Genomic DNA, 23,211 nt, shown 5'->3' with positions numbered 1-23,211 from the left:
GAATGGCGTGAACCCAGGAGGCAGAGCTTGCAGTGAGCCGAGATCGTGCCACTGCACTCCAGCCTGGGTGACACAGCGAGGCTCCATCTCACAAAAAAAAAAAAAAAGAAAAGAAAAGTAAAAAAGGAAGGAATGGTATGGTACAGTGGAAAGAGCAGGGGCCTGGAGTCAAAAGCCCCCATGTTTGCACCCTGGCTCTGCTAGAACTACAAAGAAAGACACATCCAGTCACAAAGCCTCAGTTTTCTCTTCCGCAAAAATCAAGCTAATAACAGCAATAACAGCAATCTCATAGAAGTGTGGGGCTTCAGCAAAGCAGTATAAGGAAAACAGGAAAACATTTCCTGTAGTGCCCGGCCCACGGTATGTCCTGAAAGCATTTGAATTTCCTTTCTGGTGTCTTCAGTAAGTGTATGTTGAATGTTGCACAGATGGCTGGCATGTGGGGATAATGGCCTGTTGGTATTTCATTGGAACTCAAGCCAAAACTAAGCAACACAACCAGACATTTTATTACATTCCAAAAATATTTACGGAGCATTGAATATTAAGAGTGATAATAATCATAATAGCAACTTTTATAACAATCGGGATCTTACCATTGTGCCAGACACTATGTTAGGGACATTAAATGTCTAACTTTTTTTTTTTTTTAGCCATTCTGAGTAAGTGTAATTAGGCTCATTTTACTTTGAGGAAGTTGAGGTTCAAATGTTAATGAACTGGCTGGCTAACATTACATGGTTAGTAAGTGGCAAAGACAGGTGGGATTCAAGCCCAAGCTCGCTTGACCCCAGGGGCCACATTTGCCTTGCATACTGGCTTGTCTCCCTCCCACGTGCTGGGCTGAGAAAAGGAAGCTGTGTGTATTACAGTCCCCGTCCCCAAATAGCTGTGGACTCATGGGGAAACAGACTGTGACCCAGAAACCGTCCCACCTGGCAGAATAAAGCTTGTGCTAGGAGAAGAATAATGAACATGGGAGAAAAAGAAAACTGATTCTTTCTGACGTGGGACATCAAAAGGAAGAAGGAACTTCCACACAAGGAGTTCTCATTCGTGACAGCACTGAATGTTCCCAGCAATCCCAGGAGGTGGTTATTTATTATTGAGTCTATTTTAGAACAGGAAAACCAGGACCAGAAAGGTGCAGTGACTTGCCTGAAGTCACACAGCTAGGAAATGACAATATCTGGATTAACCTTATTTTTATTTTTTTGTCTCCTCAGCATTCTTCGGCTTTTTGAACTCAGGAACATAACCACAGAGACTGCTGAGATATAACTTACAGCATTTTTAAAAATTTGATTTAAAAAAATAATTTCAACATTTATTATAGATTCAGAGGTATATGTGCAGGTTTGTTACCTGGATACATTGGGTGATTCTGAGGTTTGCGGTACAATTGATCCCATCACTCAGGTACTAAGCGTAGTGCTCAATAAGTAGTTTTTTAATCTTTGCCCCTGTTTCTTCCCTTTCACGCCCCCTGCCTCCTTCCTCCATCTAGTAGTCCCCAGTGTCTCTTATTGCCATTTTTATGTCCATGAGTACCCAATATTTAGCTCCCACTTTTTTTTTTTTTCGAGACAGAGCTTTGCTCACATTGCCCAGGCTACAATGCAATGGTGCAATCTTGTCTCACTGCAACCTCTGCCTCCTGAGTTCAAGCGATTTTCCTGCATCAGCTTCCCGAGTACCTGGGTTTACAGGTGCCCGCCACCACCCCTGGTTAATTTGTCGTATTTTTAGTAGACATGGGGTTTCACCATATTGGCCAGGCTGGTCTCGAACTCCTGATCTCAGGTGATCCACCCACCTCAGCCTCCCAAAGTGCCAGGATTACAGGTGTGAGCCACCGCGCCCAGCCTAGCTCCCACTTATAAGTGAGAACATGTGGTATTTAGTTTTCTGTTCCTGTGTTAATTAGCTTAGGATAACGGCCTCCAGCTGCAACCGTATTACTGCAAAGGACATGATTTCCTTTTTATGGCTGCATAGTATTCCATGTGTATACGCACCACATTATTTTTTTTTATTTTTTTATTTTTTTTTGAGATGGAGTCTCACGCTCTTGCCCAGGCTGGAGTGCAGTGGCGCGATCTCGGCTCACTGCAAGCTCCAGCCTCCCGGGTTCCCGCCATTCTCCTGCCTCAGCCTCCTGAGTAGCTGGGACTACAGGCGCCCGCCACCGCGCCCGGCTAATTTTTTGTATTTTTAGTAGAGACGGGGTTTCACTGTGGTCTCCATCTCCTGACCTTGTGATCCGCCCGCCTCGGCCTCCCAAAGTGCTGGGATTACAGGCTTGAGCCACCGCGCCCGGCCCACATTATTTTTTTATCCAGTCCACCATTGATGGGCACCCAGGTTGAGTCCATGTCTTTATATTGTGAATAGGGCAGCAATGAACATACGGTTGCATGTGTCTTTTTGGTAGAATGATTTATTTCCTTTTGGATGTATACCCAGTAATGGGATTGCTGGCTCTGAAGGATACATAATTTTCTTCAAGAAGAGGAGGCCAGGCCCGGCTGAGGGCAAAATGTGGAGAGAGAGACTGAGGGCTGGACCCTGCAGGGAACAGGTGCTGGCTGGTGGTGCCTAAGTGGTTTCCAGATCCAGGTGTAGGCAGAGATGAAGCAGGGGTGTGGTTTTCATTCTGTGCCAGGGAGCTCTCCTGGGGGATGGGGGCAGGCTCTGTCTCCTCCACTCTGAAGTCTCAGGCCCCCTGGTGGTGCCTGCAGCAGCTGTCCTTCATTACGCAGGACTATTGATCCCTGTAATCCTTTTTGCATGCCTCTCCCAACCCCCCACCGCTTCCCTCCTTGTCAGCACCGAAGTCCAGCACAAATTGAGCGGCAGCTGAATTGGCATGAGTTGATTAAAACTCCCAGTAATTATGGGCTCTTGATTGGCCTGGTTGTCCAAATCAATGTCTGCATTAATAGACAGGCTAGCTGGCCTAGTTGACAGATTGAGGCTGAGTGGCGAGAGGGGTGGGGGACTGAGGACTGGCAGAGCCTTTCCCACTCACTCATATGCCAGGAAGCACACCAGAGGTCTCCTGGGATGAGAAGAACCAAGCCCACTCAGTTTCTTATCAAAGGGATGGTTCATATTGAAGAATTCAGCAGCCCTTCCTCAGCCTGTGTGATCTTCAATAACCTTGCCTGTAAAATGAGTATATTGTATTTTAGAGGTCCTCTGAGTTTTGGGGGGATTAAAAAATATAGCATACTGGGAAACATCCAGCTCATGGCAGGTGCATAATAAATATGCATTTCATTTCCTTCCTTGCATCTTTCCCTACCTCTTTTTTCCAAGATGCTGTATCTAATCTGTATATCCAAGACTATGCCACAAGCAACCTCTCTGTCCCTAAAGCACCCAAGTCCTCTGATAACCCATTACAGGGCCCTTCCCACTAGATTCTCACAATCTCTGTATTAACCTAGCCAGTCTGAACCACTTGTGACACCACAGACAGGCCACCTCCATGCGGTTCAGGGAAAAGAGCACCTCATTTGGTCCCATAGTCAGGGGGCTTTCAATGGTGGGCTTAGTCAGCCTCTTGCTTGCTGTTTGACCTAAGGCAGCTCACCTGACCTCTCTGAGTTTCAGTTTCCTCATCGGAAAAGTAGGCATGGAAGAAATGCCTACCATCTCCCTGTATACGGTTCCTTTACATTTCTCCCTGAATGTGTCCTATTTGGAGAAAGTAACAAGGTAACTACAACAGCAGTTAGCATTTTGTGAGCACCTGTCAGGTGTCAGGCACATGTCAGGTACATGACCTCCCAGGATCCTCTCACAAGTCTTGTGAGGAAGGAGTTACTTTTGCCAGTGTATAAACTGTGGAAACTGAGGCTCAGAAAAACTAGGGCACACATTGAGCAAGTGTCTCAGTCAGACTTCATTCACAGTTGTGTGTATTCTTTGTGACAGTGTACTCTGGCTTTCATATATGTTTAGTCTCGTTATTGTCACATTTCATTTAATCTTTACCACTTTGGGCATGGTGGCTCATACCTGTAATCCCAGGGCTTTGGGAGGCTGAGAGGGGAGGATCATTTGAGGTCAGGAGTTCAAGACCAGCCTGATCAACATGATAAGACTCCATATCTACACAAAATAAAAATAAAATTAGCCTAGTATGATGGCACATGCCTGTAGTCCCAGTTATTTGAGAGGCTGAGGCAAGAGGATCCCCTGAACCCAGGATTTCAAGGTGGTAGTGAGCTATGATTGCACCACTGCCTGCACTCCAGCCTGGGTGACATAGTAAGACCTTGTCTGTAAAAAATAATAACAATAAGTAAAAAATATTTACCATAAATTTTGAGGCATACTATTGTTGAGACGAGTACTATTTGTAGGAGGTAATACTGTTATTATGCTTGCTCTGGCCATGAGACTTAAAGAAATCAAATACTTACCTAGTCCTTGGAGGAGAACAAGGCATTGTTCATAGTCAGGCAGGTTTGGGGACATCCTTGTGATGTCTTAAAATACATTCAATCAATTCCAAGGAAATTCTCCATTTTCCTCTTAAATACTTCAGAGCTAATTTCCCCCTTTTTACAATTCACAGTTGCTTTGATAAAAACTGAGCAGTTTTTATCTGAAAGCCTTCCCTGACTTCCTGCTGTCCAATGCCTCCATTGAAGGAGACTGAGGCTCAGAGTGTTCCCATCTGAAGGCTCTCGGACAATTAAAGACCTCAGCCGGGGCAGTGTGCAGTGGCTCATGTCTGTAATCGTAATCCCAGCACTTTGGGAGGCTGAGGCAGGTGGATCACCTGTGGTCAGGAGTTCGAGACCAGCCTGGCCTAGTGAAACTCCATCTCTACTAAAAAAAATATATATATATATATATGCTGGGCATGGTAGCACACATCTATAATTCCAGCTACTTGGGAGGCTGAGACAGGAGAATTGCTTGAACCCAGGAAGCGGAGGTTGCAGTGAGCTGAGATTGTGCCATTGCACTCCAGCCTGGGCAACAAGAGTGAAACTCCATCTCAAAAAGAAAAGAAAGCAACCAGAAATTTTTGGCTGGGTGCGGTGGCTCACGGCTGTAATCCTAGTACTTTGGGAGGCTGAGGTGGGCGGATCACCTGAGGTCAGGAATTCGAGACCAGCCTGACCAACATGGAGAAACCCCCGCCTCTACTAAAAATACAAAACTAGCCAGGCATGTTGGTGCATGCCTGTAATCCCAGCTACTCAGGACGCTGAGGCAGGAGAATTGCTTGAACCTGGGAGGCGGAGGTTATGGTGAGCCAAGATTGCACCAATGCACTCCAGCCTGGGCAACAAGAGGGAAACTCCATCTTAAAAAAAAAAAAAAAAAAAGAAGGCCACGGTCAGGCAGAACTGGAATCTAGCAATCTGGAGAGCCATTCACATGCATTTGTCCAGGGCCTGCTAGTGTTTGCCTGCCACCCCTATTTTGAGGATGATTTCATCATAATCCTTACCTTCCAGAAGGAGAAACTGAGGCTCAGAGAAGCCAAGTGACCAGCTCAGGGTGGTATAACCAGTAAAAGGCTGGGTCTAAGGCTAGAGCTCCTTCCATTACCCCACCTGCCTTTCAGGCCCAAGTTTGTAGCAAAGAATGAAAATGCCACACTGATGTCACCCAGGACCCAGGTGGGGCAGGGCCCCACCTCTAGCTTCAGCAGGAAGTCCCCCAGGCTTATTTACCATATGATTCACTCAGGCCCTAGGACAAATTGTTCTGTTTTGCAAGTTGGTTGTTTTTCCTTCTCCTGCTCAGAACAGCTGGCCCACCTTCTAGACCTGGGGGTGGGATGGTAAAACAGCTCATTACAAATTTTGCACTCGGAGCAATTTGCATTCCATAATTAATGAACATTAAAATGCATAATTACAAACAGAAACAAATGGCTTGGTGGTGATGAAAAGTCGAACTAGGAAGCAGCAAAGAGCAGGTTAACGGTATGGAGGAAGAAGCGGGGGAGGGGTGGGGAGGAGCCCGGCAGGGCTAGCCTGTGGGAGGAACCTATGGTAATCCTCCAGGCATCCTCCTCTCCCTCCCTGCTAGGTCTTCCAAATCTCAAGGCTCAGAGACTTGCGCTCAGAGTCTTCCTATGAGTCCTCCCCTGAAATGGAGCAGAATGGGGGCTATGAGGCTCTGGAGCTGCACTCACCTGGGTTAGACTCCCCACTCTCTCACCTATTTACTGTACAACCTCAGCAAAGAAGCACGCTTTCATGTGATGGAGTCCTTATTAGGCTGACCCACCCCCTTTCTCAAGCCCCTGCCCAGACCCACAGAGCCTGCTTCCCCAGACTCCTTTTGTGGACTCTAGGAAAGTGCTTAGAAATAATTGGATTCACTAACTTCAGTAATCTCTTCAAAGTAGCAAACAAAATCACTTTATTCCTCTGCCAACAACCCTCCTAAGGCTTCCAGTTGCACTTAGAATAAACTCCAGGTGCCTTGTCATGGCTGAAGTCATGGGTCTTCAACTTTTCTGTATGAAGGATTATATAGTAAATATTTTAGGCTTTGCAGGTCATATGTAGTCTTTTTTTATCTCATGTTCTTTAAAAAAAAAAATGTAAAAGCCATTCTTAGCTCTAGGACTGTGCAAAAATAGGCTTTGGAGGAGTGGAAATATTTATTTTTCTGGCTAAATACAACGAAAAACCCTGGATGTCCTATATAAAACAAGCATAAGACTGAAAGGTGGAGCCTTGCAGACCAGCTGAAGACTTTGGGACTCAAAGAAAGACATGGTGGTCAGTTCCTCAGATTCTCTCTTTGCCTCATGTGTCCCATCTTTGGAGCTACAGGAGCCTGCAGTTCAGAAATGTCAATAGGCACATGTGAAGGAAAAAAAGCAAAACAAAACAAAACTGCTCTCACTAGCCAAAATACCAGGAAAAGGACAAACTAGCAAGACAGAAAAATGCTAGACAATAACTGCTCTACTCCAGCCAAACACCACAGAAAAGGGAAAAAAATTAAAATGAACCCATCCCTCCCCACGGGAGCAAAGGTTGAATGGGGTGGGGAGCCAGGACTTTAACCTCAATGATAGATAGCACCCCCACCCCCTGGCCTATTCAGCATCAGTGAAGAGCATGGCCTTCCACCCCTAATCCACAGTATTGAAGCACCTTCCCCCTTCCTGCTGGGTTGTTGTCAGGGAAGAACTAGTAGAAAGCCAGGACATTTGCCACAGACGAGCATTAACGGGGGGCCACCTTCCACCCAGTGTGGTGTTAGTGAAGATTAAGTAGGGAACAGTGACTAGACATACCCATCCAGTGACTACCACTCCCATCCAGGAAGAGATCCGTGAAGTCCTAGTGGGGAGGTAAATTCCCACCTTCACCCAGCTGAAAACAGGGGCATTTTCTTTGGGGTATCAGAGAAGGCCACATGGGAAACCTGGACTTCTTCTTTCCCTTGTCAGTAACAAGGCCACCACCTTCCCCTGCTGGATGAGTACCAGGAGAAGCCAGAGAAAATAGAAGGTGTGAAGGTCTACCTGGGTGCAGTGGCTCACACTTGTAATCCCAGCTACTCAGGAGGCTGAGGCTGGAGGATTGCTTAATCTCAGGAGTTTGAGGCTATAGTGAGCTATGATTGTGTCACTGCACTCCAACCTGGGTGATGGAGTGAGACCCTGTCTCTAAAATAAATAAATACATGTCAGTGAAAATGTTACCAGGGGTTCCTTGCTCCCAGAGCTCCCAAGATGGTGGCAGGCTGCTTCCAAAATGGCGGCAGGGCACTTCCAAGATGGCGGCAAGCCTCGCGTTCTCTGACCTGGGGTTCTTGGCCTCACAGATTCCAACGAATGGAATCTTAGGCCATGCGGTGAGTGTTATAGTTCTATTAGAAGCTGTGGGTCACAGAAGAGAACCGTGGAACCCAGTGACTAGTGTTCGACTTGATTAGGATGAACCTAGGCACTTAGCCGTGCAGGAACAATGGCAAGCCTTTAGCCCAGTCGGGAGTGGCAATGGGTACCTCGCTGGATCAGGAGCACAGCGGACACCCTGCCGGATCCGGAGGGATGGAAGTCAGCAGCAGGTCTGCCACAGCAGCAAACAGCAGTGGTTGACGGCAAGTGAAAGCTCAGCTCCAGCCATAACAAAACAGGGAACAGAGTGAAATAGAGTGAAAACAGAGCTCCCACATAAAGGGAGGGGACCCAAAGTGGGTTGCCATTGCTGGCTTGAATGCCTGAGCCTTGTCCCTCCCACTGTGCTCTCAGGCAATAGATGATTAGCTATTTCTTTACCTCCTGTTTTTGCCTAATTAGCATTTTAGTGAGCTCTCTGACTGGTCGGGTGTGGGCTAAGTTGCAAGCCCTGTGTTTAAAGGTGGATGCAGTCACCTTCCCAGCTAGGCTTAGGGATTCTTAGTCAGCCTAAGAAATCCAGCTAGTCCTGTCTTTCAAAAAGAGCCAAACTCTGTAAAATATTTGAAAATATTTATTCTGAACCAAATATGAGTGACCACAGCCCATGACAGAGCCCTCAGAAGATACTGAAAACATGTGACATGTGCCCAAGGTGGTCAGGAGCAGCTTGGTTTTACACATTTTAGAGAGGCAATTGGCAGGGGGTGAGGGTTGGGAGTTCCAGGCTGTAGGGATATAGGGATGTTCTAGTTAAGATAAAAGTTGTGGAGACCAAAGTTCCTTTGATGTCTTTTAGTGGCTGTCCTTAAAGACAATAGATGACAAATGTTTCCTATTCAGATTTTAGTTAATCTCTTAAGGATTGGGAGGGTCTGAAAGAAAAAGATGTAGTTATGTTAATAGACATTCTTTACCGATGCAAAATTTTCCCTACACAGAACAGCTTTGCAGGGTCATTTAAAAATATGTCAAAGAAACATGTTTTGGGCTAAAATATTTTACCTTTTCTTCCTTGTCTCATGTTATGCCAGAGCCAGGTTGGAAATTAAGTCACAATATATAGGATTAAATAAACCCATCTAATGAGAATTTATGATTTGTAGGGCATGACTCTCCAGACCCCTCAGATAGTAATTTGGGCAAGATAAATAAATCAGAGTTGGTCCTCATTAATATAAATAAGATCTGGAGTTGAAACATAATAATATAATGTAATGCCAGAAATGTTCAGGTCACATTAAATGTAAATAATTTCTGTTTTAGAAATTATTTATTATTTTTTGTGAAACAGCATTTTGCTTTGTCGTCTAGGCTGGAGTACAGTGGCACAACCACAGCTCGCTGCAGCCTCAACTTCTTAGGCTCAAGCGACCTTCCCACCTCAGCATCCCAAGTAGCTGGGACTACAAGCACTTGCCACTAGGATAATTTTTTAAAATTTTGTAAAGATAGGATCTTACTATGTTGCCCAGGCCAGTGTCAAACTCCTGGCCTTAAGTGATCATCCTGCCTCAGCCTCCCAGTGTGCTGGGATTACGGGCATGAGCCACAGTGCCCAGCCGCAAATAGTTTGAATACCAATATTAAAAGGCATAAACTAGTGGAGTGGGTTTAAAAGCATGACCTAGTTATATACTGTCTGCAAGAAATTCACATTAGATATAATGATATAGACAGATTGAAAGTAAATGGTTGGAAAAAGATGCATGCAAATGAAGCAAAAGTGAGAGTAGCTATATTAATAACAGATAAAGTAGGCCTTCCAAATAATTACCACAGAGGGGAATCAAATAATGATAAAAGATCATTTACCATGAAGACATAGAAATCCTAAATGTTTATGCATCAAACAACAGAACTGCAAAATGTGTGTTTTTTCTTTTCAGTTCTAACAGAACTGAAAGAAAAAATAGACAATTCTACAATGATGGTTGGATACTTCAATACCCCTTTGCAAAACTGATAGAAGAACTAGACAGGAGTTTAGCAACAATATAGAAGAGCTCAATAACACCATTAACAAAAAAGATGTAGTTAACATTTATAGAACCTTATGCCCAACAAAAATAGAATATATATTATTTTCAAGTGCCTAGAGGACACATAAAGACAAGACTATATCCTGGACCATAAAAAAGCCTCATAAATTTTAAGATTCAAATTGTATGGAGTGTGTTCTCTGACCACAATAGAATCAAACAAGAAAGCAATAACAGAGCAATAACAGCTGCCTTCAGCAGCTGTGGACTGCTGTAGCAAAATAACATAAATTGGGTGCTTTGAACAATAGACGTATTTCTAACAGTTCTGGAGGCTGAAGTCTAAGATTGAGGTGCTGGCTATTTCCGTTTTTTGGCAACATTCTCTTTTCCTTGCTTGCCTTCTTTCTGTGTCCTCATATGTTAGAGAGGAAGGGAGCTCTGGTCTCCCATCCTCTTCTTGTGAGGTACTAATCCTATTTATGAGGGCTTAACTCTTATGACCTAATCATCTCCCCAAGGCTTCAACTGCAAATATCATCACTTTGCAGGTTGGTTAGGATTTCAACATACAAATTTTTGGGGGGACATAAACCTTCAACTCATAACAGAGATAACAGAAAAATCTTCAAATCCTTAGAAAGTAAACAACACGTTGCTGAATAATCAATGGGTCAAAGAGGAAGTCTCAAGGGAAATTAAAAAATGGACTGAACTAGATGAAATAAAAATACAATGTATCAAATTATGTGGCGACACAGCTGAAGTCATGATTCATCCTTTTAACATATCTGTGTCTTTATATTCAATGAGAAGGAAATGTATAGCCCTAAATGCATACATTAGAAAAAAGGAAGTTACATATCAATAATCTAAGCTCCTACCTCAAGAAACTAGAGAAAAAAAGAGCAAAATAAATCCACAGGAAGCCGAAGGAAGGAAATCAATGTGATAGAAAACAGAAAAACAGCAAAGTCAATGAAACAAAAAACTGATTATATGAAAATGACAATAAAACTAAACAAACGTAAGTAAGACTGAAAAGGAAGAGAGGAGAGAAAATAAATTACCAATATCTGAAACAGGTGATATTACCACAGACCTTGTGTAAATCAAAAGGATAATAAGGGAATGCTACAAATAATTTTACACACATAAACTTGACGAGTTAGGTGAAATGGACCAATTTCTTAAAAACACAAACTACCACAATTTGCCAATATGAAACAGATAATTTGGAAAGCCGTATAACAATTAAGGAAATTTATTTTGTCACTTTAGACTCCTCCTCTCCTCAGCTCCAAATCCCCGTCCTGGATAGTTTCACTGGAGAAATATACCAAATGTTTAAAGAAGAATTAACATCAATTCTAAAAAAAACAAACAAAACAAAACAAAACAAAAAAAACTTCCAGAAAATTAAAGAAGAGAGAATACTTCCCAAATCATTTTAAGACATTAGCATTATCTTGATAATAAAAGCAGACAAAGACAGTTCAAAAACAGAAAACTACAAAGACCAATAGCCCTCATGCATATACCACAGTTATAAAAATCCTTAACAAAATATTAGCAAATAGGACTCAACAATACATAAAAGATAACTATACACAGTGACTAAGTGGGGTTTATTACAGGGATGCGAGATTGGTTTCCTATTTGAAAATCTATCAGTATATTATAATTGTCAGGATCTCATCCCCTGTGACTTGCACATACAAGCCCAGATGGCCTGAAGTAACTGAAGAATCACAAAAGAAGTGCAAATGCCCTTCCTCGCCTTAACAGATGACATTCCACCACAAAAGAGGTGAAAATGGCCAGTCCTTACCGTGATGATATTATGTTGTGAAATTCCTTTTCCTGGCTCATCCTGGCTCAAAAAGCTCCCCCACTGAGCACCTTGTAACCCCCACTCCTGCCCGCCATAGAACAACCCCCCTTTGACTGTAATTTTCCTTTACCTACCCAAATCCTATAAAACGGCCTCACCCTTATCTCCCTTCGCTGACTCTCTTTTCAGACTCAACCCACCTGCACCCGGGTGAAATAAACAGCCATGTTGCTCACACAAAGGCTGTTTAGTGGTCTCTTCACGTGGAGGCCCATGACAATAATCACAGGCAGAAGAAGAAAAATCACATCGTCATGTCAATGGATACAAGAAAAGCATTTGACAACATTCCACACCAAAATGATTTTTAAAACTTCCAAAAAAAATAATAGAGGAGAACTTACTCAACTTGATGAAGAACATCAATAAAAGAGATACAGCTGACATATTTGTGGTGAAAGACTTAATACTTTCTCCAAAAGGTCAGAGACAAGAAAAGGAGATTCACTCTGCCCACTGTTATTCAACATCATGTGGGAAGTTCTGGCCAGTGCAATAACAGGAAAAAAAAAAAAATCAAAAAAGGAAGAAGGCATTCAGATAAGAAAGGAAGAAATAAAGGCCGGGCGCGGTGGCTCAAGCCTGTAATCCCAGCACTTTGGGAGGCCGAGACGGGCGGATCACGAGGTCAGGAGATCGAGACCATCCTGGCTAACACGGTGAAACCCCGTCTCTACTAAAAAATACAAAAAACTAGCCGGGCGAGGTGGCGGGCGCCTGTAGTCCCAGCTACTCGGGAGGCTGAGGCAGGAGAATGGTCTAAACCCGGGAGGCGGAGCTTGCAGTGAGCTGAGATCCGGCCACTGCACCCCAGCCTGGGCGACAGAGCAAGACTCTGTCTCAAAAAAAAAAAAAAAAAAAAAGAAAGAAAGGAAGAAATAAGACTATAAGACTGACCCATTGGCAGATCACATGATTTTTTTACATAGAAAATCTCAAGGAATCTACAAAAGAAATTTCTAGAAGTAATTAGTAAGCTTGGCAAGGTCTCAGAATACAAGAAAAATATACAACATAAATTGCATTCCCGTATACTAGCAATGAACACGCGAACGTTTGAAATAAAAAATACAATACCATTTGCAATTTCTGAAACATAACAAAATATTCTATGTGAATCTGACAAAATATATAAAAAATACAATATAATTTGCAATCCCTAAAAGATAATCAAATACTCAGATGCAAATCTGACAAAATATGCATGGGCCATGTTTAGCTTTAGCAAAACTTTAAAATACTGGTGAAAGAAATCAAAGAAGATCTAATGACATGGGAAGACATACTGTATTCATGAATTGGATGGCACAACATAATAAAGATGCCCACATGCCTCGAATTGATATAAAGGTTTAATATAATTCGTATCAAAACCTCAGCATGATTTTTATAAGTATAGACAAGATTTTTCTGGAATTTAAATGAAAGGCAGAGGAATTATAATGGCCAAAACTTCTTTTGAAAAAGAAGACTAAAGTGGAATAAGTCTGTCTATCCTATTTTTAGGCTAACTTTATGCTGCTTTCACTCCATCCTCATTAACTTTTTATCGTATTATACTTTTATCTTTATTCATATTTTTTTTACTCTACAAAATAATCATTTTGTTTGTTTACTTGTTAATTATTTGTCTCTTCTCTAGAATGTAAATTCTATGAGAGAAAGGTCTTGTCTGTCTTGTTTACTACTACATTTTTGGCACCTAAAACATTTCCTTAGCACTGAGTAGGTTGGTGTTTGGTGAGTATTTGTTAAATGATCTAAAGAAGGACTTAGACATATGGAAAAGAAAAAAATCAGCTAATAGTTTCAGTTACCTTTATTTATATTTTTATTTTTATATATTTAGAGGGTACAAGCCGGTCTCTTTCATGCTTACACTGTGTAGTGGTGAAGTTTGAGCTTTTATTATACCCATCACCTGAATAGTGAACGTTGTACCCAATCAGTACTTTGTCAATCCTCACACTCTTCCCACCCTTCCATTCTCCCAACTTTTGTAGTTTCCAGTGTCTGTCATTGCACTCTCTACGTGCAGGTGTACCCATTGTTTAGCTCCCACTTATAAGTGAGAACATGTCATATTGGACTTTCTGTTTCTGAGTTATTTCACTTATGATAATGGCCTCCAGTTCTATCCATGTTCCTGCAAAAGACATGATTTCATTCTTTTTTATGCCCTAGTAGTATTCCATGGTATGTCTGTGGGTGGGTGGGGAGAAGGGAGGGGTAGGAGTGTATACCACATTTTCTTTATTCAATCAACTCTTGATAGACACTCAGGTTAATTCCATATTTTTGCTATTATGAAATAACACTCATGTTATTATTGTTGCAGTAAACATATGAATGCAGGTTTTCTTCTTTGGTTTTTTTTTTTTTTTTTTTTTTTTTTTGAAACAAGGTCTCTGTCGCCCAGGCTGGAGTGCAGTAGCATGATCTCGGCTCACTGTGACCTCCACCTCCTGGGTTCAAGTGATTCTCCCACCTCAACCTCCTGAGTGGCTGGGAGTATAGGCATGTGCCACCATGCCTGGCTAATTTTTGTACTTTTAGTAGAGACAAGGTCTCACCATGTTGGCCAGGCTGGTCTCGAACTCCTGGCCTCAAGTGATCCACCTGCCTAGGCCTCCCAAAGTGCTGGGATTACAGGCATGAGCCACCGTGACCGGCCTAATGTAATGATTTTTTTCTCTTTGAGTTTATACCCAATAGTGGGATTGCTGGATTGAACGGTAGTTCTATTTTTAGTTCTTTTAAAAAGCCTCCATACTGTCTTCCTTAAAGGTTGTACTAATTTACATTCCTACCAACAGTTTATAAGTGTTCCCTTTTCTCCGCAGCCTCACCAGCATCTGTTGTTTTTTGACTTTTGAATAGTAGCCATTCTGACAGGTGTGAAATGGTATCTCACTATGGTTTTGATGTGGATCTCTTTGCTGATTAGTAATGTTGAACGTTTTTTCATGTTTGTGGGCCACTGGCATGTCTTCTTTTAAGAAGTGTCTGTTTATGTCTTTTGCCCACTTTTTAGTGGTGTTATTTGTTGTTACTTGTTGAATTGTTTAAGTTCCTTTTGGACTCTGGACCTGTGACCTTTGTCGGGTGCACGATCTGTGAATATTTTCTCCCATTCTGTAGGTTGTTTGTTTACTCTGTAGATGGTTTCTTTTGCTGTGTAGATGCTCTTTAGTTTAATTAGATCCAAGGACTTAGTCACAAATTATTTCCCAAGGCCAATGTCCAAAATGGTGTTTTCTAGGTTTTCCTCTAGGATTTTTATAGTTTCAGGTCTTAATCCATTTTGAGGTTTTTAAAAAATATATGACGAGAAATATGAGTCCAGTTTCATTCTTCTGTGTATGGCTATCCAATTTTTCAGTACCATTTATTCATTAGTGATATGATTTGGATTTGTGTTCCCACCCAAATTTCATATTGAATTGTAATCCCCAGTATTGGAGGAGGGGTTTGGTAGGAGGTGATTGTATCATGGGGGCAGATTTTCCCCTTGCTGTTCTTGCAATAGTGAGTTCTCATGAGATCTGGTTGTTTAAAAGTGTGTAACGCCTCTCATTTTGCTCTCTTCCTCCTGCTCCAGCAATGTGAAGATGTGCCTCTTTCCTCTTCACCTTCCTTCACGATTTTAAGTTTCCTGAGACCTCCCCAGCCATGCTTCCTATACAGCCTCTGGAACCATGAGCCAATTAAACCTCTTTTATTTATAAATTACCCAGTCTCAGGTATTTCTTTATAGCAGTATGATAATGGACTAATACAACTGGAGTATCATTTTACCAGTGTATATTTTTGTTGACTTTGTCAAAGATCATTTGGTTGCAGGTATGTGGCTTTATTTCTGGGTTCTCCATTCTATTCCATTGATCTAGGTGCCTGTTTTTATACCAATACCATGGTTTTGTGGTTACTATGCCTTGTACTAAAATTTGAAGTCAGATAATATGATTTTCTAGCTTTGTTTATTTTGCTTGAGATTGCTTTGGTTATTTGGGTTCTGTTCTGGTTACATATGAATTTTAGGATTTTTTTTCTAATGCTTTGAAAAATGATGTTGGTAATTTGATAGGGATTGGATTGAATCTGCAGATTGCTTTGGGCAATATAATCCTTTTAACAATATTGGTTTTCCAATTCATGAGCATGGGATGTTTCTCCATGTATTTATGTCATCTACAGTTTATTTCATCAGTGTTTTGTTATTATTTTTATAGAGATCTTTCACCTCCTCGTTAAATATATTCCTAGGTATTTTATTTTACTTTTGTAGCTATTGTAAACGAATTGCTTTCTTAATTTGGTTCTCAGCTTAGGTTTTTTTTTGGTTTATAGAAATGCTACTGATTTCTGCATGTTATTTTTTATCTTGAACTTGATAGAGTCTTTAGGGATTTTTAGATATAAGACACAGCAAACAGGGATAATTTGACTTCTTCTTTTCCAACTTGGATAACTTTTATTTTTTCTCTGTCCTGACTTCTCTGATGAGAACTTCCAGTGCTATGTTGAATAAGAGTGTTGAAAGGGGACGTCTTTGTCTTGTTCTAATTCTTAGAGGAAATGCTTCCTCCCCCTCCGCATAAGATATCGGCTGTGGGTCATGGCCTTTACTATGTTGAGGTGTGAATCTTAAATACTTACTCTGTTGAGGATATGTTTTTATCATCAAAGGATGTTTAATTTTATTGAATGCTTTTTTTCCTGCATCTATGGAGATTATTGTATGGCTTTTGTCCTGAATTCTGTTTATGTGATGTATCACGTTTATTGATTTGGATATTCGAATCTTCATTACATCAAAGGGATAAATTTCACCTGATCATGGTGTGCTGTTGGATTTGATTTGCTAGTATTTTTTTGGGGGGGAGACGGAGTCTCGCTCTGTTACCCAGGCTGAAGTGCAGTGGCATGACCTTGACTCACTGCAACCTCCGCCTCCCGTGTTCAAGCAATTCTCCTGCCTCAGCCTACCGAGTAGCTGGGACTACAGGTGTGCGCCACCATACCCAGCTAATTTTTTTGTATTTTTAGTAGAGACAGGGTTTCACCATGCTGACCAGGCTGGTCTCAAACTCCTGACCTCGTGATCTGCCTGCCTTGGCCTCCCAAAGTGCTGAAATTACAGGCGTGAGCCACCATGTCCGGCCTTTTGCTAGTATTTTGTTAAGCAAAATACTGACATCTATATTCATCAGGGATATTAGTGTATAGTTTTCTTTTTTGTTGTCGTTATTTCCTTGTATGGTTTTGGTATCAGGGAGATACTGGCCTGATAGAATGAGTTAGAGATAATTTCCTCTTCCTCATTTTTTTGGAATTGTTTCAGGAAGATTGGTGTTAGTTCTCTTTGGATGTTTGGTAGAAGTTGGCTGTGAATTCATCCAGTCCTTGGCTTTTTCTGTTGTTGTTGAGAGATATTTTTTATTATCGATTCAGTCTCACTACTCATTATTGGTCTGTTCAGGAGTTCTGTTTCTTCCTGGTTCAATCTCCATAGGTTTTGTGTTGTCAGGAATGTATTCATTTTTTCTAAGTTCTCTAGTTTGTGAACATAATAGCCTTCATAATAGTCTCTGATGATCTTTTGTATTTCCATGGCATCAGTTGTAGTGTCTCTTTTTACATTTCTAGTTGTATTTATTTGAGACTTCTCTCTTTTCTTGCTAGTGGCTTATCAATTTTTATCATTTCAAAACGTTATTTTTTCATTTCATTGCTTTTTGGGTCTATTTCATTTATTTCTGCTCTGATCTTTGTTATGTCTTTTGTCCTGCTTACTTTGGGTGTGGTTTGTTCTTGTGTTTCTAGTTCTTTTTTTCTTTTCTTTTCTTTTCTTTTTTCTTTCTTTCTTTTTTTTTTTTTTTTTTTTTTTTTTTTTTTTTTTTTTTTGAGACAGAGTTTCACTCTTGTTGCCCAGGCTGGAGTGCAATGCTACAATCTTGGCTCACTGCAACCTCTGCCTCCCAGGTTCAAGAGATTCTCCTGCCCCACCCTCCCAAGTAGCTGGGATTACAGGCATGCACCACCACACCCGGCTAATTTTGTATTTTTAGTAGAGATGGGGTTTCTCCATGTTGCTCAGGCTGGTCTTGAACTCCCGACCTCAGGTGATCCGCCCACCTTGGCCTTCCAAAGTGCTGGGATTACAGGCGTGAGCCACCGCTCCCGGCCGTATTTCTAGTTTTTTCAGGTGTCATGTTAGGTTGTTAATTTGTGATAATTTTTTGATGTAGGCATTTAATGCTATAAACTTTTCTCTTAGCACTGATTTTGCTAAATAATATACATTTTGAGATACTGTGTTTTCGATTTCGTACAGTTGTTAGTTGAGGTTGTGGTGAAGTTAAGCTGGGACCTTGAACACAGAGTGAGCCAGTCTTCACACCTGATGGTGGCAGCAGTGGGGTGAGTGTGCCTGTTTTTAAGCCCCAAAGCAGCTTACTCTAGCTTCAGTGTTAGTAGGTTTTTGAGGGCTAATTCTTGGGCCATTAGTTGGCTTGCTTAGAAGCTAGTAGTGGGAGCAGTGGGCCCAATGTATGGATAGACTTTGGGGCCCCTGGGAAGCTGGTGTAGTGTGGCTGATGGCAGTAATGGTGGTTAGAGCCACCCACTGGGACTCAAGAAACCCATGTTGGTCTCGCTGGGAGATGTGATGAGTTGGGCGGGCTGGTCCCTAGTCTCGCAGTCACCCACAGCAGGATGGTGGGTATTGTCCTGAGTGTGCTTAGGAGAATGTAGTCTACCCTGTCACTCTCCTAGCAGGGTGGTGGCTGCAGCCATGTTACCTCAAACTCGGCCCCAAGGCTGGGGCACAGTCCAGCGTTAAATGCTCAGCATGGTGCCAGCTGTGGGCTGTGACCAGAAAGGTGAGCCGTATTGACAAGAAACTGTGGTGAGTGTGGCCCACTTGAGTCTTGGTCTCACAGCAGCCCCTTGCAGGGCTGTGGCTATTGTCCTAGATGTGCATCGGATAGCCTGGTCTCCCTGTCCCTCCTTGACTGGGTAGCAGCTGCAGCCACATCAACCCAAACTCACGCCAATGGTAGGGTGCAGCTCAGCATTAAACTGTCAAAAATGGTGCTTTGGGCCTGATACCAGAGAAGGCAGAGTTCATCCCAGGCAAGCAATGTGGGCGAAAAGCTGTGAGAAGTACAGTCCATCCATGTCTCAGTCTCAATAGCAGCCTGCAGCAGGGCAGTAAGGAGCTTCCTGGGGATGTGTGGGAGCACCCAGTCTTCCCTCTCCCTCTTTAGAACAGTGCAGCAGCAGCCATATCTGCAGATTCTCAGTATCTTGGCTCTCAAAATAGTGCCCAGCTGTGTCTACTCCAGGTTCAGATGCCTGTGGGATTTTATGTGGGTGCTCATTCTGTAGCAATTGTTTTATGCAACCGTTAGGCACTTCATATGTCAGGCCAAAGGCCCCAGTAGGTTGAGGGTTTCCCCACAGCCAAGGTGTAAAACCCCATTTTGGAGCCCTGGGGGGTTCTCTCTTACTGTTACCCCATATCCAGGAGCCCATTCCAGCTCTCAGTTGGTTTCTGACTAGGCAAACTGCCTCAAAGTCTCTATTTACTTACTCCTGGTGCTTCTCATTTCTTCTCTGATGAATCTTAGCATTCTCTTCTAGACGATCTGTTTGAAATGTGTGTATCTACTTATTATTCTGGTTCCTCTCCATGGAGGAGGTACATCCTACCTGTATCTAGTCAGACATCGTGATTCTTCCCAACTAAGCTAGGATTTCTTTTGGGGTTTCGGTTAATTTATAACTTGTTTATATATCCCCATACATTTAGTCTTCATTTATTAGGCATCTATTATGTACCAGCTCTAAAGCCAGATATTTCAGAAGTGTTTTCTCATACAATCTTCAGAAGTGCCTCCAAGAGAGACATTATTTGCATTTTACAGATGAGGAACCTGAGGCTGTCTCTGAGGTGAGGCATCCTGCTTATATGCTCAGTGTCACAAATCTTTCATTGGAATTCAGGCCTGACTTTACTCCTCATATCCAAACTGGCTCCTCCACTTACAGAAAGAAAACAGGCCAAAATAGTTTCAAGGACTTGTCCAAGGTCACGAGGCAAGCAAGCGGCAGTGCCTGGTAATGAATTCTAGTCTTCCTCTTCCAGTACGTTAGATGTCTCTTTTCTCTTCTTGTAGGAGCTTCCTTCCTACAGGGTTCCCTTCCTACAAGAGGAGAAAAGACTAAAATCTCCCGGTTTCAGTATTCCATGGTCACTCACATTTGCGGAGTTTTTATTTTCCCAAACACATTTTACCATACTTCTTTATGAGTGTTCTATAACTAACTAGTTCTCTGACAGATATGTATATTTATCTCTCAAACCAGATTCTAAGCTCTTTACAAATACCTATAACAGCAGAACTACTTGCTGATTACTGCATACATTTATCTGCATACATTTATCTCACTGTATTAGTTAGCTATTGCTGTGTAACAAATTATCTCAAAAATCAAGTCACTTAAAACAAAAAGTATTTATTATCCCACAGAATTGTTAAGGGTCAGAAATTCAAGAGCAGCTTAGATGTGTGGTTCTGGCCCACCCCTACAAAGTCTCAGTCAAAATGTCAGCTGGGGTTGCCAATATCTGAACAAGCTTGGATTGGGGCGGGATAGTTTATTTGCAGGCTCACTCATGTTTTGCTGGCAGGCCCCAGCCTTACTGGCTGTTGGCCAGAGGCTTTACTTCTTTGCCACACGAGACTCTCCATAGGGCTGCTGAAAACATGGCAGCTTGCTTTCACTAGAGCAAGTGATGAGAGAGAGCGAGAGACAGACAGAGGGAGAGAAAGATCTCTCTTATGATCTACCTTTAGAAGCCACATACCTCCTCTTCTGCCACATACGATTGGTCACATAGACCAATTCTGGTGCAGTGTAGGAGGGGATTACACGAGTCTTAATACCAGAAGGCAGGAATCACTGGGAACCATCTTTGAAGCTGGTGACCATACTATTTACCCATCACAGTAATCACATGAAGATAGGAGACTTTATGTCACTGCCTGAAGGTTATATAACTTATAAGAGTAATGTGGATTCAGATCCAAAGTTAATATACAGACACACTAAATGTCATTTCTGGCACTCCACCTATTCATTCAGCAAATAACAGGTACCAACTATATGCCAGATGGCTTAGGTAAAGCCACATGGTCCATACTATTATAACATTTACCTTTTGGTGGAGGAGACAGATAATAAGCAAAAAGCTAATTAAACACTAATAATATACAGATAATCTCAAACGATGGCTAGATCTCATCTGCCCCTACTCATCCTCAAAGGTACAGGGCATGAAGTCCATGACAGAGGAAGGAATGATGGTAACTGGTAAACCCACTTCATGTACTTAGAAAGCCTTTCCCACAGGCATGGATCAAATCTTACCTTTAATTTGCTGTGTGATGTTGGTCAAGTCCCCTTACCTTCCTGACCCTCAGTTTCCCATCAGCAAATCATCTTGGGGAGAGAGACTATAGGATCTGCAAGTTTGCAAAATGCTTTAACCTGAAGGGAAGTGAGTGTAGTGGACAGAGAACACCAAGCTGGGGCAAGGGAAGCCTGGCTTCACGTTCTCCATTCATGTGCTGAGGAATATGGGGTGATGTCCTCTAACTTTCTGGGCCTCAGTTCTAAAGTAAGGAGGTTAGATGAGCTCTAAGCCCTGCCTTGTTCTATCTTCCTACAACTAGACGTCAGTCAGCCAGTAAATAACAGGACTTCCTACAGCTACACGTCAGTCAGCCAGTAAATGACAGGACTTCCTACAACTAGATGTCAGTCAGTCAGTAAATGACAGGACTTCCTACAACTAGATGTCAGTCAGTCAGTAAATGACAGGGTGGTGAAGTGGCTTGCCCATTAGGCAGTTAATAGCAACAAAGTTGGGAAGCCTGAGAAGCTCTGCCTCTGTCACCACCAAACTGTGTAACCCTCTCCTCAGCTTCCTCCTCTGCAAAATGGGAATCATGACGGTACCTACCTTGTCTGCTGCAAGAAATTGCTGCAAACTCGGTGGCTTAAGATAATTATTAAGAAGTTTGTTCTCTGCCAGTGCTGGAGGCCAGAAATTCAAAATGAAGGTGCTGGCATTTGATTTCTGGTGGTGCTGCTTCTGGAGGCTCTAGAGGAGAATCCGTGCCTGGCCTCTTTCAGGTTGTGGTAGCAGCAGCATTGATTGGTTTGTGGCCACAATGCACCAATCTCTGTTCCACTCCCATGTCGCCTTCTCCTCTGTGTGTGTAATTTCTTTCTGCCTCTCTGTCATAAGAACATTTGTGATGGCATTTAGGCCAACCTGGAAAACCCAGGAGGGTGTCCTCAAGAGTTTTGACACAATCACATCAGCATAACCTTTACCATAGAAAGTCGCATTCATAGATTCCAAGTTGCAGGGCTTAGGACAGAGACATGCCTTGGGAACCATTATCAGCCTGCCACTCTACCTCATGTATTTGCTATAGGGATTAAATAAGTTAAAACAGGTAAAGCACTTAGATAAAACCTGTAGTTTAGTGAACACGTTTAAAAAACAAATGTGGTAGAGAATCACTGGGGGATGGCAAGAACTGAGACCATACCCTGCCCGGGTGTCTTCTGTTACCTGGTAGGAAGATCAGTCATTCTTTTCAGCATGCTCCACGAGTCTGCAAACAGACTGAAGCCAGGTCCCAGTACCCGCAAATGGCTCCAAATGACCTTGTGACCACGTGCCCTCTTGTCTGACGGTGAATGTTCAGAGGCAAGCAGGGGCTTCCTCTGAGCTTGTCTTAATATGTACAGCACTTGCCAGGCGCGGTGGCTCAAGCCTGTAATCCCAGCACTTTGGGAGGCCGAGACGGGCGGATCACGAGGTCAGGAGATCAAGACCATCCTGGCTAACACGGTGAAACCCGTCTCTACTAAAAAATACAAAAAACTAGCCGGAGGCTGAGGCAGGAGAATGGCGTAAACCTGGGAGGTGGAATGGCGTAAACCTGGGAGGTGGAGCTTGCAGTGAGCTGAGATCGTGCCACTGCACTCCAGCCCTGGCGACAGAGTGAGACTCCGTCTCAAAAAAAAAAAAAAAAAAAAAATGTACAGCACTTCACTCACATGGAAAATTGATTTTTTAAGCACAAAATGCAGCAGTTTTATAACCTTTCTGCAGCTTGACAAAGGCCATTTATAACCTACTTTCTCTGTCACTCTTCCTGGCGCCAGTCTCAAATGTCTTGAAGAACTCTTGCATGCATTTGTAATTATAGAATCTTCTCAGGCAAAATTTAATTTCCAAGAGGGCTGACCTTTTTTTTTTTTGTTATTGTGGTTTTTGTAAATTAATTTTTATGTGTATGTTTTATTATTGGTGTTGTTTAGGTGACGGCATGGGAAGCGGAGCAGGG

At 42.5% G+C, this 23,211-nt stretch overlaps 1 protein-coding gene and 1 long non-coding RNA gene across 14 annotated transcripts in view; one reads left to right on the top strand and one right to left on the bottom strand.

Annotated features, from left to right (window-relative positions):
• LOC105487111 (astrotactin 2) overlaps nt 1-23,211 on the top strand; it is a 995,255-nt gene that overhangs the window by 577,329 nt on the left and 394,715 nt on the right. Inside the window, exon 1 of one of the 12 annotated variants that reach the window (XM_071078817.1) lies at nt 7,935-8,103. The exons of the other annotated variants lie outside the window; for them this stretch is intronic. The gene's annotated coding sequence lies outside the window, so the exon portion shown is untranslated. Of the gene's footprint in view, nt 1-7,934; nt 8,104-23,211 lie in introns of those variants that run through there. 12 annotated transcript variants of the gene reach the window in all.
• On the bottom strand, nt 3,034-7,776 carry LOC105487108 (uncharacterized). Of its 2 annotated transcripts, XR_011612992.1 has the most exons (4): nt 7,703-7,776; nt 5,706-5,801; nt 4,030-4,122; nt 3,084-3,170 (listed from the first exon to the last, which is right to left on the bottom strand). It is a non-coding gene; the product is annotated as an uncharacterized lncRNA (long non-coding RNA). The 2 variants fall into 2 exon arrangements; XR_011612993.1 differs by lacking the exon at nt 4,030-4,122 and having other exon boundaries at nt 3,034-3,170.

The sequence above is a fragment of the Macaca nemestrina genome, chromosome 14, assembly GCF_043159975.1.
Source record: "Macaca nemestrina isolate mMacNem1 chromosome 14, mMacNem.hap1, whole genome shotgun sequence".
Classification (NCBI taxonomy): domain Eukaryota; kingdom Metazoa; phylum Chordata; class Mammalia; order Primates; family Cercopithecidae; genus Macaca; species Macaca nemestrina.
The sequence above is the reverse complement of the archived record's forward strand: the minus strand, read 5'-3'. Positions and strand labels throughout refer to the sequence as shown.